Here is a 15,861-nt window from a genome sequence, read left to right on the forward strand (position 1 = left end):
GCACGAATCTTGATAACGCTATGACTGTGGATCTACATGCAAATGTAGAGTTTACTAAATTCATTTACGAAATAAAAAATTAAACAGAAAATAAGATTTAAGAGTATTACAAGTAAAATACAAATTTCATTAAATCTTTAGTATTTTGTAGTAGCCTGTACACACACGCATACTCTGCAAATGCATAAGATTCGTAGTCCACTGTTATGGCGGACTAAATATTTAGATTCATTGTTTGAAATTCTATGTACCAACGTGTATATAGAAGAAATTATAGTACGTTAACATACGCATGAAATAGAAAAAGAAATACATAATATGCATAACACTTACTAGGGCTTGGCGCCATTAAGGATTACAGGGAATTGATAATCCTTGGCCGCTGGTCGCGTTTACAGCTCTTTCGTGCGCACAGAACCATCTTGCTTTTAATTATAATCCCCAGGTCACCGAGAGAGTTACTTTCCATTCACGTAGTTTCGCCGCAGCATGATCAATCGTATCGCGCGAGGCTCGATATTGTATTACGCGCGAGCACTATCGTCTGGATTCTGAAAAGGCGTTCGACAATGCACAAACACTTAGAAGAAAAAGCAGTCCCACACGTTTCGAACGAGACAGAACACACACGCACGCACACGACCCAAAAGAATACACGGAAGAAACACCGTTTATGCGCGTAACGGATCGCGGAAAGGTTAGGGTAGTAGCCCCAGGGCTACGAAGGGAACCTCGATGATGAAAAAAATAAAGAGTACGAAAAACGTATCACGGAAAATATGTATAGTCGGTAGACAAACGTAGCGAACTCGTGAAGTTAACCTCCTAAGGACAAGCTAAGTATTGATGCGACGAGACGTTACTGAGACGAGATTGAAACGAAAACGAAACCTGCAAATATCGAGTATATCAATATGTATTTACTGGTATTTTCGAATTATATTTCTATAAAGCAAGTTTAAAGGAGGAATTTAAATTCCACCATAAATAAACCTTGATATGTCAGGTTAGCAAACTATTGTTTTACGTTAACGCGCAGCTGTCTGCAAAGAGAACAAGATTTATGACTTCGTACTATTTCATAGTCCAACGGTTTAATGTGGCTTATTGAAAATATCATCACTATTTATACACTTTTTCATTCGATTTAAGTGGGTCGTGACCACAAAAAGTTTCAGAGGAATCGTATTAGACGGATGAAATTCGGAAAGATATTACTAATTATTCCGGTTTCGGTATGACATAACCAACGTAACACCAAAACCAAAATAATACCGGTTTTCAGTCTTTGGCAGGAGTCAGGCCCGTACGCGGCACCCATTTCAGGGACACTAATAATTTTTGCACTGAAACTAATGGAAACCGGATTACAAGTTCACTTTCTACACAACCTGAACAATCTTAAATTTCCGCAAAGAGGATATCGTCCCGCGGGTAATGAAAAACACTTTTGTGGTCACTGAACAAATTTTTACGAGTTCGCTGTGTATCGTGTCCACCAACTATAAACGTGACGCGAACCGGGAACACGATAGATGGCGAACGATCCGTCGTGGATAGAATAGATCGTGGGGTCCTACGAGTGAACGCGAGCCGAGAACCCGACAACGACGTTTGCATGGCGTAGTACGCTGGCCGCACTGTTCTTACTAAAAATCTCACTGAATTCGCAAAATTCACATATCGCGTCTACTAGCTCCATCTTGACTCACGAGTTAAGCCGGACGCGCACGTTCTTTTCTACTCGTCGTCGTGTCGTTCCGTAGTCTTGTCAGTCGTGGTCGTCTTTCACTCACACGATATACACACTATCGTCGTGCACACGCGCTCTGTTGCTCACTAACACAATAAATCCATTGTGAGAGAGAGAATTCCTGGCAGGCACATTCCGCGTGTACGTAAGTACGGACATACGAGGGTGTACGATAGAGTGCGGCGCGACGCGGCGCGGCTCACTCGGTTCGAGTCGCCTCGAGTCGAGCCGAGCCGAGTCGCTCCGCCGCCGTTCGCGGATGTCGTCACGAGGCGAGGGAAGAGGAGACAGAGAGAAGAGAAAGACTTTGGGAGAGGGGCGGGAGAAAGGGAGCCGATACGAGGGGGATACGTGGTGGGGCAACGGAGTTAATGTGAGAGAGGGAGAGAGAGAGGGACAGATACATAGATAGAAAGAGAGAGGGGAAGACCGAGTGTAAAGCCGCGTCTGCACTAGCGGAACGATCATCAGCGAATGAACGGCGACATGTGTGGACGGTGCCGTGAAGACAAATGTGTATAGACACTAGAAAGCTTTTCGTAGGGTAGTCATAAAGTAGACCATTGACAGGAAGGACTAGTGAGGTGCAGAATGCAGGGCTATATACATTATCCCCTTTTTAGAGCCTCAAAAAGATAGGACTGGTAGTTAATGATAAATTCTTTTGCTATACTCCGAGTTCACTACTTGTTTTGACCGGTCAGTATACTTAAATTTAAAGAAAGGGACTTTACACAATTTTAGAACCCTGAATGAGGCCCACGACCACCCGTCACTTTATGGGTTTTTATCTATATTTCTGTCAATTCGTTTGTCTCGGCACCGTAAACACAAGTATGTACTTGAGCTCTCGGTTGACTTTATGCCCACGATATACATCTTCCAATACAGGTACACGACAAATGCAGGTGTAAATCTGATCTACCCGCTTGACTGCATGTCAAAAGAAATTATACGGTCACATTCGTATGATGCGGTTCGGAACCAATGAACGAACGTTCTCATTATTGTTGAGTAAACAGATTGTAAAATTTCCACTTGTAAATCCGAAAGTAAATCACTGTATTGACTTCGACAAAGAACGATCATTCAACAACGACTACATTTGCAATCATGCTCCCTCGTTTAACGATAACCAAAAACAGATCGCAGCAAGTTTCATCGACGAATACAGTAACATTGGATCGTTGCTGTTCAAATGTACTCTCCAGATTCACGTTCGTTATGTGCAGACGCGACTTAAGGGCGACGAAGAAACTACGAGAAAGAGTAAAGGAAAGAAAGAAGGTATCCCACAGAGAAGGGGTGAAGAGGAAGAGGAAGAGGAAGAGAGAGAGAGAGAGAGAGAGAGAGAGAGAGAGAGAGAGAGAGGGGAGAAGGAGTGACTGAGCGAACGTGAGGGAGGAGAGGTAAGTACGAGAGTCGTGTATGGTCGGTCGTATAAATAGACGAGAGACGATATAGGCATCGTATAGTATAGTATAGTAAGACTCCTAGGGCAGGTAGTGGATGCTCGTGACAGCGATCAAACTACCTCACTTACTTCCACACCATGAGCATGGAGAGTCACTGACACACAATGCAAGAGGTCGCGCACGTGCATACACGTATACACTACTGGGCACGCACGAACACATACACACACACGTAAAACTCTACGTTTCCACAAGGAAGCACACGGGGCGAGGGAGCGAGCGAGCGAGCAAACGAATGGCACGCACACAGAAAAGAGGGAACATTCTCGTGTAGCGACTTATACGCGCACGCGTACCATGGACTCAGCACACCCACACATACACACAATACACATGTACATTCACAGGGCTTGTGAATGCTGTCGTTGTCGTGGTGTGTTGTGTGTCCGTCGTGGTCTCGTAGACCGCCACTCCATCGTGTCACCGTATACCGTGAGTATTGATGATCAACGTAAGAATCGACACGAATTCCCGGGGACGATCGGCACCGCGCCATAACGCGACCCGGGGCTTGCGCTGCCCTTGTGCCACCGCTCTGTAATATTCTGTCGACTGGGTTGGTAGGTAGTAGACCCCCCCTCCCTGCCCGAGTAAAATGCGCGTGCACTCCCGTCACGGAAAATCTCTCGTCACAGTAGACCGACCCGACCGACCGGGGGAGGAGATTGTGACTACAATATCACGGCACGGTCAGAACGTCGTCGTCGTCGTCGTAGTCATTCCCTCCGGTCCATGCTTCTGAGGGACTCGTTATTTACCGTGATCCGTGGAAACCCGAGCCACTGTACCACCGAATTATTGACATCTTTCCAGTCGTCGTCAGGGGAAGGAGAGGGGGGCGGGGGAGGAAGGGACGGGGGGCTATACGTGCGGCCAAGAAGCTCAATTTTCTCTTTCTTCCTCAACACTAACACACACCACCACTCTCCCTCTCTCTTCTTCCTATCCCGTGGCTGTGGCACTCTTTCTCCGCGGTCGTCACATGCACGCGTATGAACTGAGTTGCTCAACTGAACTGCCTGCGACTTGTCGAGCCATATAACCGAGAGCGGGCGCACACACCACGCGCATACCACCTTACTACAGATACTACACCACACACTACCGTCACTGCCGTTTTACCACCACCACCACCTCTTGGCCGCCTCTGCCTCGTATCGTCTCGGCACTGCGCGGTGGTACAGGCACCCACACGCATATGCACACACGCGGCCAGCCGCCTCGCGTACGCTACACAACCACCACTACCAACCGTCGACGCGGCGGCGGGTTTCGACTCGACCGAGACGGCGCGCGCGCACTCCTTCACTGACAGCCGCCGTGTCGCTCGTTCCCCGCGGACCCACACACAGAGAGAACACTGTGCGCTGCCTCACTGATGCTCGCGCGTCGCGCACACTATGTGACCCGTATATACTCTCTGTACAAAACCGATCTCTCCCATACACGCGCACACAGGGACACCACGAGGAACTCGTGTGCTCTCATATATGTAGAAGCCTCTAACCCGAAGCACACACCTACGCACCGCACACCAGCGAGCGTGCTACACCGCCGCCGCCGACGGACTGTAGCCTCAGGACCGTCGTCACGGTACCCGCGGACCCGTGGGCTCTCGCCTGCTCGCTCGTTCGCGTTCCTTACCCGCCTCTTCCGTTTCAAGGAATTCGTCGATGATCCTTTCGAGCCTTTCGTTTTAATACTTTTATATGCCCGGAAGCGTGTTAACCCTTTTCGCGCTACGGGGCCCCCGCGTGTATGTATGCGTTCAGCGAAATTTCGACATGTTGGATAGTTCAGCTGAAGAAGAATTGAATAAATTATGTACTGTTTATAGAATTTTATGTGATGGAAGATTATGCTCTGGAATGGTAATTATGTATGGCATAAATAAGTAATGTTTTTCAAATCATCGGCTTGACTGGAATATATGTATAGTAATAAAAGAATATGTTTCGTTTGTAATTTATACTGATTATTATAATAATATAATATATTGTATGTTATATTATTATCAGTATCTACGCGAGCACAATTTTTCGACAACGATTGGATCATCACGGACATAAGAACGTTCATAGTTCATTGTATTTAATTTTGGAGTACACAGCATTTATGGGGTTGGTAAACTTTTTTTATTGTCAATGCTTATCGATGATGATCCTAGGAACTTCTACCAAAAACAAGAAATTGTTATATTGTCGCTAAGGTTGCCATATAGGTTCGTGATTGTAATTTACCTCTGGAATGGAAACATTATATTTATTAACAGATTCTCGACTGTTAATCGTCGATACAGTTATTTCTCGATGAATCCAACACGAATAATGGTGTTGTTCCCACCATTGGGGGGTTTCCTTTCTGGAACCAATCAAAACAGAATAGACAGAAACTAAGCAGAAGCGCAACTTCGTGCAAAATCAAATTTATGGGGGGCTGGAAACCCTTCTGTGTTGCCACGAATGCTGACCTGAGTTCGTCGCACTCATCGAGACATTACTGTACCAGGAAAGAGACTATTAAAGCGAAGTGTTATGGTAGAATATTTTGTTTTATGTAATATAATCAACACATTGAATACTTTGTTGTTCAGTGTAATTTAATCAAATTTTTAGATATTTTTTTTAATAATTGTGAAGATCTAATTGCCTATTTCAAGCATGTGTAGATTCCTTCAAATTTTTCAAACAACTCTTTTTCAGTTGTTTTCGCGTCTCCTTGATTAATTATGATTTCTTTAGATGTTTCAGAATGCCTTTCTTATCTTTGAGTTTATATTAACTTCTTACATTATATACATATTAACTATTTTACTTAGTGTGACAATTTTGAATTCCATTACACTGAATATTTGAAAAAATTATGAAAACATGAATCCGCTGTAATTACATAATTCTTACACATCCGCACATCGATAACGTTTCGTTTCGCTTTCTGCAATTACCCTCAGCTCGTTCCACTTCTACATTCAAAGATATACATATTTTTCACGTATTCGCTACAATACACTCTACAACAGTACCGACAGAACGTGCAATTATTCAACAAATAGTTAGGAACTACTACTTTTCAATGGTATTCTAGTTCCATTCAGTGTGTAACTTTATGAAAACACAATGAGACCACTCGTATTTTTATGTTCTTACAATTAATAGAAATAATTAATGTATGTTTTTATACTATATTTTATGTAAGCCTTAAATAATAATTTACCTAATGTTTTTGCTTGGTCATATTAAATTGAATATTAACAATCAATAATTATAATAATCAATGTTTATATCAACACTGATTTTCTCTGTTTATTATTTTATTTCTATTCATTTATACTTATTCTTTTTTTAAGAGAATGAGGGAAAGCCTTTAGAAAATTTAAAATATCTGGAAATATTTCTAAATGTTGTACTACGTTTTCAATCCTCCATAAATTTCTGTAAATGAGTGAAACGTAGTTCCTTTTAATTTCTATGCCGACAGACAAGAAAATAATGAAAAAACATAAAGTAAAACACATTTAAGTTGAATATTGAATTTCGAACTTAAACTACCTGGCTTGTTTACCATTTAGATTTTTATGAAATGTTTAGTTTACGAATTGCAAGACATCATCGAAGGCTAAATTACATATTTATCTTTAAATTAATGAATTAAATGCATCACTGTAAGTTTTTCAATAAAGGGATAACAATACCTATTCTTGGTATTCCCAGCAAGCGATTTTGACTCACCCTTCAAGGAACAAGCAGCGCATACTAATCTGTTCGGTATTAAATAATGATCGATAGTTCGATAAAAGTTTGAAATACACGTGTTTAATGTGTGTAAAGAGTGGAAAAAAGAGTGTATTATAAAAAATATGATCATTAAATCCTGTAAATAGTAGAGAAATATATTTTCTACACGAATATATTGAAATATTAAAAAACACGTACGAATTGCCATTTCAACATTTTACTTTATTTTTACATTTTATTTTTCCACTATGTAATTGTGAATTAAAACTTATTTTTTTTACATATAATAAAATCGAATATACTCATTTATTTAAATATCTAATCTATATAATAGTATCTAGTACTCTTTCCGATGTATTATATAAAGAATAATATTCTGTTTTGATTATTGAAAATATTGTTTCGCGTGGAATTCGATTTGATGTTATTTGCTTAGTTTACCTCGCTATTAAAGCGATCAGAAACCGAGATAAGTATTTTCTCTCGGTTACATTTGCAAACTGTTCGTAAACTGCAAATATTTGCACAAGATACTCGAATTGCTTGCGAGAGATGATCATCTGCTTACCTAGACGTACCAACTTTTAAGTAAACATCATTATTCATCGTTCAAAGACTACAAATAATACGAATCAAAACGATGGAAAAGAGACGATACTGTATTCGCATCAATTTCATTTGATTTGTAATATTAGTGAACTGCACCATTTTACTAATATTGATATGTAAATATATTTAATTTATATAAATATACGGTAGGTACTGATATAACATACATACTCATTTTATAAATAATCTTGAACTATTACTTTTCCACGAACTATGACCTTTATTAAAATACCACTATAGCAACGACTAAAAATATATAAAACGCTTTTCTGATTTTGAATCCATCGATGCCCATCAATGAAGAAAAGAAAATTCTAATTTAATTCCTTCTTCTGCAAATTACTTTTACAAAACGGTGCATTTGTGATAATTACTCAACCCTCCATAACTCTTCCTTTATTTTGAAAAGGACAAAAATTTTAAACACAAACCTACTACCGTTATTCACAAATAGGGTAACCCAATCAGTGAATGACCGAATTGCTAAATTTGTGGACGTTTGAGATTAATACTTGAATGTACTTATTTATAACAACAAAACAGCTGTTGACATTGCAATTACATTTATTTCTCTTGGAATGTTTCTAAAAATAACTACTTATTCTTATCGTAATTTTGAAAAAATTATTTATAAAGTGTAAAATGTGTAAAAGTCCAGTAAATCACTGCCACATTCCTGAAATATTTTCAATAAGAATTGTACTTATTAATGTTTGCTTAATACGCTAAACTAAAAATATGGGTTATTAAAAATGCGACTACACTCCATTTATAAACATTTAATAATTTTAAATTTATAATTTACATTTTTTTGCCTAATGTCCATTCACTGGTATGCGGTCAATTACTTTACCCTATAACACAAGACTCAAAAGCAAATAATTCAGTAATGTATACGAGAATCGGTTGTTAATGTAATATAAAAGAAACAACATGTATCTCATATTTCTTTTAAACTATCATAGTCATTTATAAATGTACATAGATAAGTTTTATTATTTTATTTGTAGCATCAGAAAACATAGTTCATAAAACTCAAGAACAAGTTATTTAGTAATATATGCGAGAACGGGTTACTGTGCACTAGTAAGAACCTAACGTGTGTGTATCTTGTATTTCATTTTTCGGTCCCCGGGATATCTTTAACCCCTTCGCACCGGTGGACGAGATATCTCGCCACGTGATTTCGTTCATGATATGCTAGGAACACTTGCTTTTTGTCAAGTGTCATGACCACGCATCGAAATCTACGCATGTCTCGTAGAACTAGTAGACATCTGGCGTAACAGTAGCCTCTCAGATCCCGTGTGTAAGCGTTTGTACAAGGCTAGTGCATACATATACTGGGTGATCGAATTATTCTGAACACTTTGAAGTACCACTCATTTGTATTTGGATCAAGAACGGATTTGAAAATACACTTATAATAGTACCTTCTTTCTTACAAAACATATTGTTATGTTTTTTCTCACATATAACAACGATTATAATTTCTCAGGAAATATATGTATCAATATTTTGTCACGCCACCCATTGCATCCATAATTGCTTAAACTGTTCTCGATATCCTTTCAATACTCTTTTGACGTGATATAATTTAACAGCGTTGAATATACAAAAATATAGTTAAATTGTGTATCTATATGCTAAGAAAAACAGAATTGTTATACTTCGTTATTATTGAAGGCATAATAACACCGAAAATATAAAATACGTAATTTCTCCTTCTGTTCTAAATAATTTAATCACACTTTGTATCTGTACGTTCTGCTGTTTACGGATGTGATGTTGTACAGGGACGCAATAAATCTATATACTCAATAATAAAAAGAAAGTGTTTTCACGTTCAGATGCCATTAGATGTATGCAAAAATAATAAACTGTCGCTTGTAAACCCCCCGTAGGCACTGTGGGTCGTTGGCGACCCAAGCGAAAATCCATTTCTCTTGGATTTCCCCCGAATTTTGTTCGAAAAAAGATTTCAAATATTTTATTTAACGAATGATTGTATAATGTAATACACTTTGATAAGTGTCCTAGAATCTGTTCAGATTTTTTGAAGGTCTAACACTAAAATAGAAAATTAGGGAAATTATTTCGAGCGCGAATAATCAGTAGAATCAGTGGACGGTAATAATTTCACTACCCTGTATCAGGGGTTCGTTCGTATCAGTAGAAAATATTAATTTAAAAACTTATCTTTTACTGGAAAAACGGAGAAAAGTTATAGAAAATTAGGGGAAGTATTTTGAGTTCAAATAGTCATCCGTAGAATCAGTGGACGGTAATAATTTCACTACCCTATATTAGGGGTTCATGCGTATCAGTAGAAAATAATAATGTCACTACCTATCAGTAGAAAATAATTATTTCACTATCTATCGATAGAAAGTAATCATTTCACTATCTATCAGTAGAAAATAATTATTTCACTATCTATCTGTAGAAAGTAACCATTTCACTATGTATCAGTAGAAAATAATTATTTCATTACCTATCAGTAGAAAATAATAGTTTCACAGCCTAATAAATGTCATAATTCCATAAACGTCCAATCTCTGCTAAATTACATTCTACGCAAGTTCATAAATGAAATAAGAAATAAATAAAACGGTTGGTTCAATTAAGTTCTCCTTTACAATTCTCAGTAAGACATGATTCATAGAAACTTACGAATCAGTGGTTCTGGCTGCAGCCCTGCGCACAATCCGTACGCGAGCGTGCTTACGCGGCGTAAGAAGCAGAAAGAGAGAAAAAGAGACTCGGTGCATGCGTACACACACGCAGCTCTACATATAGGGTGTCCTTTTTTGACTGGAAACGATGGAATATCTTCCAAGGAACTGAATTTATGAAAAGGAAATGTTCTTACAGAAATTGTTTGAAATGGAAGGAAACATTATGTGATATAAAATATTTTATTTTACTGGCAGAACAGCGGGGGAGATTTGAAGGTCAAATGAATTTTTTTATGTGGAATGCTATATTTTTTTTGGCATAATCTGGTAACGTTTGTTGAGATGAGTTCAACGATGTGTCGCATAAGGTCATTAATTGTAGCAGAAGGTCGGGAATTAGTGAAATTCGAAGGAATCAGATGATCAACGTGATCACTTAACCTGATCTGATTATATAAAATCGCTAATTTACAACCTCCTACTATAGATAATTACATAAAATATAGAATTTTATTTGAAAAAATTAACTCGATCCTCCACTACTCAATCTGCAAAAAAATTGTTTAGACCACATGATTTCATCCTCCATACCAAATAACTTTTGTGGGAATATTTCTTTTTCGTATCTTCAGTTCCGTAGGAGATATTCCATCGTTACCAGTTAAAAAGGACACCCAGTATATCGCCCGTGCGTACATCCCATTGGCGTAGAAACATTTCACCGGCGTATTCCTTAATTCCTTTCCGTGTGCGTAACCCTTAATTGGTGAGATGAAGTTCCGAGGAACCCCGTGAATATTTTTCAAATATTTTATTTTTCTGTTCGATAGTTACTTAAACGAGATACATTCGTTCACCTAAACAACTGGAACAGAAAACTTGAGCTTCTATTAAAATTGAGAAAGTAGAGAAATTGAAGTTACATTGTAGCTTTTGAATTTAAGTGAACAACACGAGAAGATATTATTGGTTGCGATGTTAACTTAAGGAATCCAAGAAATCAGACCATAAAAATAGAATTTCTATTAAAATTGAAAAATGGAGACATTGAAGTTCTATGTTGTGGTGTAACAAATTGGAGAATACAAATTGAAAATGGAGAAATTGAAGTTCCATTCTGGCTCTCGAATTTAAGTGGGCAAGACAGAAGACCCGAGGCGAATACGATATTGCGAAAGACAGCGTATTATATGGGAAGAATGGGACGCAACGTCATCTTATTGGTCGTGATATTAATTTATGGGATTTAAAAGTCTATTGTTCCGTAGGTCATTGAAAACGGTTATATGAATTCCACTTGAATATTTTGTCGGACGAGGAACACGTCCGACTGGAGACTTCATCAATGAGGCATCGCTGAGCGCCTCGTAGTGACTCTCCGGAGGTCCCCTTCTGCATTTTCCCTTCATAGACTATCGTGCGCTGTCGATGAATGGCGTAACCTCGTTATGGGACTTCACGTGGATAGCCCGGTAATCTTGGCGGCTTCGCCGCAAGAGACATGAAAAAAGCTTCGTGAAACTTCAACAGGACCAAACGTGGGGCCTGATGCACGTAATCTCCAAAGCAAGAACGAAGAAGAAAAAGCGTCCTAATAATTATTTTGTTGCGTTGTAAATGAATTACGAACTAATAGACTAATTTATAGAAGAGGGAATAAAGCAGAAATTTACTTGGAACGTTTTTGCATTTGTTAGAAACGCCTAAAGTTAGTCGAAAATGGACTGTAGTTCGTATATACAGATCTTTGTAGATTAATATACAGGGGTTGAAATCACACAGGAATGTTGCCCGTGCTACCAAGGATTCTGTTCAGTGCGAAAAGAAACAAAAACTTCAGTAAATTTGATTACAGTATTTTATACCTACTGAATTTCAGAGAATGTTTTAATTATATAAATAAACTGCGAACCAATAGACTATTTTACAAAGCAGAAAATTACACGAGAATTTATATGCCTCAGTAAGGGTTCTATTTAGGTTTGAAATAAAGGAAAGATGTGTTGTAAAAATAATTGTTTTTGGACACGTATTACTCAAAATTGTCAAATATTATTTTGTTTAGCTTTGTGATAGAAAATCGAAAGCTACATTGTTGGAAATTCTTTGAAGGAATTACATTATACAGACTTCGTAGTCGGAGTATATTCACTACGCGAACGGACAATCTTATTACTTTGAAAGGACATCAAAATGGCGGTCACTCTTTCACTAAACGGAACACTAAAAAGTCGAAAGTCATCAATTCCACTGTTTATATTGCATGTACATCTTAACTAATGCACCATATAATATTTGTTTGATCGTATTTAAAAACAAAAACCAATAAATTGTAAAATAATTTATAAATGATACACTGAATAAATAAATCGGATTTCTGTATATCAAAGAATTCAAATGGTCGAAAAACACTGCTACGGAAGACTGAAAAATTGTTATTGTTTTGCATAAATATTTTAACAAGTGCTAAATTTTACATTGTAATTGGTTTTATTTCCCGACAAAGCTTGACAAATAACCCTGCAAAAACTGATAAAGGAAAAGCACCCTAAAAAATCGTAAATACAATTACGTACCGTCTAAAACTAAAATTCATAGCTAGTTTACGAAAAAAAAAAAAAAAAGAATATCATCAACTTCAAAATATACTTTGAAAAGACAGCACTTGTAACAACAAATCAAAATGCTACTCACTGGCCTTACACCGTTGTATGCAATTCAACGTGACAAGAATGGCTGTCGTGTCACTTCATTTTGAATAATATTATAAAAATAAAAAAACCACTCTTCTTCTTCAATTAAGTTTACAAAAATTTCGAATTTTCGGCCAATCTCTTAAGTCAAACATACCACAGAACGACACGTCGCGACGTTAATATGAATTTCATAAGGAAATACACGGACGTAAAGGCGCAGCTATCGCATTTACCTATAAATTTCCGAGTACAATGCCGCGAGTAGATACGATACTGCAGCGAAAGCAATGTTGAATGGGCCGCGGCCTATTGGCTGGTCCTGGGTCACGTGCACACCACCAGGAGGACACATTCATTCTCTGCCCGGCCGCAACTGGTCCCCCCGCGTATACATATATTTGTACGTGCCTGGGTGGTTTGATAGGGTCGGTCGGGTCGGGGATGCGAAAGGAACGAACGATTTTACCTCGGTTTTTTTCTTCTCTGCGCGCGCGCTAACCTTTATTTAGGCGTTTAGCGGCTGCGATTTATAAATAGAATCGTTTTTCCAGTGTATATGCACAAGGTGGCCCGTTGATCGGAGCCGCGATCGACAATAGGGGGATGATTGGTCATGGAGAAATGGGTCAAGAGGCTGGAATAAAATTTCAGCGAACGGGAGGAAGGGTGGCTATTGTTCTCGGGACAAATGAATTTTCATATCGGATTCTTTTCGAAAATGAGTTTCTCTATAGGAAAAAATTTCACTTTATCGAGTCGTTGTTCTCAGCTTGGAATTTCATTGCCTCGAAGATAACGGGCAATTATGCCCTATCCACTGTATATTCTTGGGTACTGTTAAATTTAATGATTATTCTTTAAAATATTACATATTATTATTCTTATTATGAGTATTTAATCGGTATCTTTGGAATTTTCTGCTATCCGTAGACGAAGTTATTTCTTGTCGATTAATTTCAATTAGTTTGGACCTTTGGAATTTGTAAAGTCACCCTTAAAATGTTTCTTTTTACTCATTTTTACAGTTATCCTCTGCCTTTTCTCAACTTGCTTGCAGACAAGTATATGGGCAAATAAGTATTAGCAGATTTTTACTTAGAGAACTAAAAATTACCAATATAGCGTTGAACTAGCAATAGGTATTATAATTTACGACGAGAAGAAAAATAATTCAAATCATAATAATCTTATAATATGAATCTTTAATGATATATTGAATATATTGTGTTATAATATTTCGACACTTGACGAAGAAGAGATTCCGAAATATTGAGGATATATTCACTGTATAATAATATTTATTATTAGTACAAGATAATATTTTATATTATATCCATTTCAGTGTAATAATTTGATTATACATGTACAGTAAATGCATCCTCAACGTTTAATCCTTGCTACGTATTCTTCATTACGAAATAAAATATTAGTATGATATATTTTTTCATATCAGTGAGTATATGTATAACAATTTCTTCTAGTCTTGTACAGATGGTATGGCACAAATTTGAATGTGTATTTGAAAGCTTTTCGGTAAAATATGACATTATTGATCCTTTCTCTCATTCATTCGATGGAATACGAGTGTTAGCATTGTTACAAATACAAATAGAAACTTACAAAACTCTAATTTCTTTCAAATTCGTCAAGAAGGTTCATTGATCAAAGGTAAGAAAAACTGGGTTTAATTATCAATAATAACATTATATCATGAGACGTATATGATTGTGATAAAGTTAAAAATGTTGTCAAATGACAACGAACGAAAAATGCCACTAGGCGATTTCAAAATGTTAATATGTTCTTGAATTATTTATATATTGTCTAGTATACACAAAAATACAAGAAAATATGTCTTTGATAATTTTCAAATAGTTTGGCAATGAAATTGTTAAGAAAATTCTCGTCCGTGAAGAGGATAAAATCGGTGCATAAATTGATATCAATTTCTAAAATCACGATCTACAAGATCAGCGTTATTAACTCTGTTTCAATGAATTCCGAAATTCGAACGCGGTGATAATCTCGTAGATACGAAACGAGATCTATCAGCGAATATAACTTCATGTCCAGTTGCAGATTGTCAAAATCCACATTTTCCGCGACGGAGTCAGACAATTCATGATAATCCTTCCGAATAAGTAATCGTCGGCGACGACCTACGTTCATTGAATACTGACGGCGCCCGTGACGTACGTTCATTTATCGACAGCCAAACAAGTATTTAGGTGGCCCGAAGTGCAATCCATTATTTTCTGTCAAATTTAAGCGTAATTTTCTGAGATAACACGATCGGTGCGCCGGCGCCGTCTTAATAATACGAGTACACGATTATCATACGAATACAATAGTTTAACAGTAATATTATTCACATACATAATATTATATGCAGCAAAGATTTTGGGTTCGGTTCAATAACCTAGCAAAATACTTTACGAATTTTTTATACTGCGAATAATAAAAGTTATTGGGGTAATTTACCCTATTTAACCTCTTAAGAGGTCAACAATTTTTAAGAAAACGTGTAAAATGAAACACCTTTTTCTATTTCATTATTTTGTCTTTAACTATTCTTCGGAAGAAACTTCTATATTTTACTATTGCGTATTTACCAATGTGTAATAATACGCGAATGGTACAAAAAGGAATGTCATACAGTGGGGGACAAAACTATTCGTACAATCTTTAAAACGGAACAACTTTTTTTAAATTGGTCTGAGTAACTTCAGTTCTTTTCTGACGTTAGGGATATTAGAAATTGAATATTATTATTAGATATTAGATATTAGAAAAAAAAATTTGAAAACGTTGCAATTTGTCCGAATCGCGAAGAAAATAGTAAAGGTTTGTGGTATGCGGATGAATGTAGCATGGATCGGTCGTGGGTAGTGATGGGTAACCGAGCTTTGCTGTTCG

At 37.4% G+C, this 15,861-nt stretch overlaps 1 protein-coding gene across 9 annotated transcripts in view; it reads right to left on the reverse strand.

Moving 5' to 3' along the window:
- Positions 1-15,861, reverse strand: part of LOC107186170 (putative transcription factor capicua) — a 90,740-nt gene that overhangs the window by 56,888 nt on the left and 17,991 nt on the right. For 5 of the 9 annotated variants that reach the window (XM_015573990.1, XM_015573991.1, XM_015573989.1 and 2 more), the window contains exons 1-2: positions 4,147-4,239; positions 334-551 (exon numbers count right to left, since the gene is read on the reverse strand). The exons of 1 other annotated variant lie outside the window; for it this stretch is intronic. The gene's annotated coding sequence lies outside the window, so the exon portion shown is untranslated. Of the gene's footprint in view, positions 1-333; positions 552-1,662; positions 1,683-1,712; positions 1,733-3,296; positions 3,326-4,146; positions 4,240-15,861 lie in introns of those variants that run through there. 3 more of the 9 variants (XM_015573986.1, XM_015573985.1, XM_015573984.1) reach the window with 3 other exon arrangements.

This window comes from Dufourea novaeangliae, unplaced genomic scaffold, assembly GCF_001272555.1.
Source record: "Dufourea novaeangliae isolate 0120121106 unplaced genomic scaffold, ASM127255v1 scaffold76, whole genome shotgun sequence".
Classification (NCBI taxonomy): Eukaryota; Metazoa; Arthropoda; class Insecta; order Hymenoptera; family Halictidae; genus Dufourea; species Dufourea novaeangliae.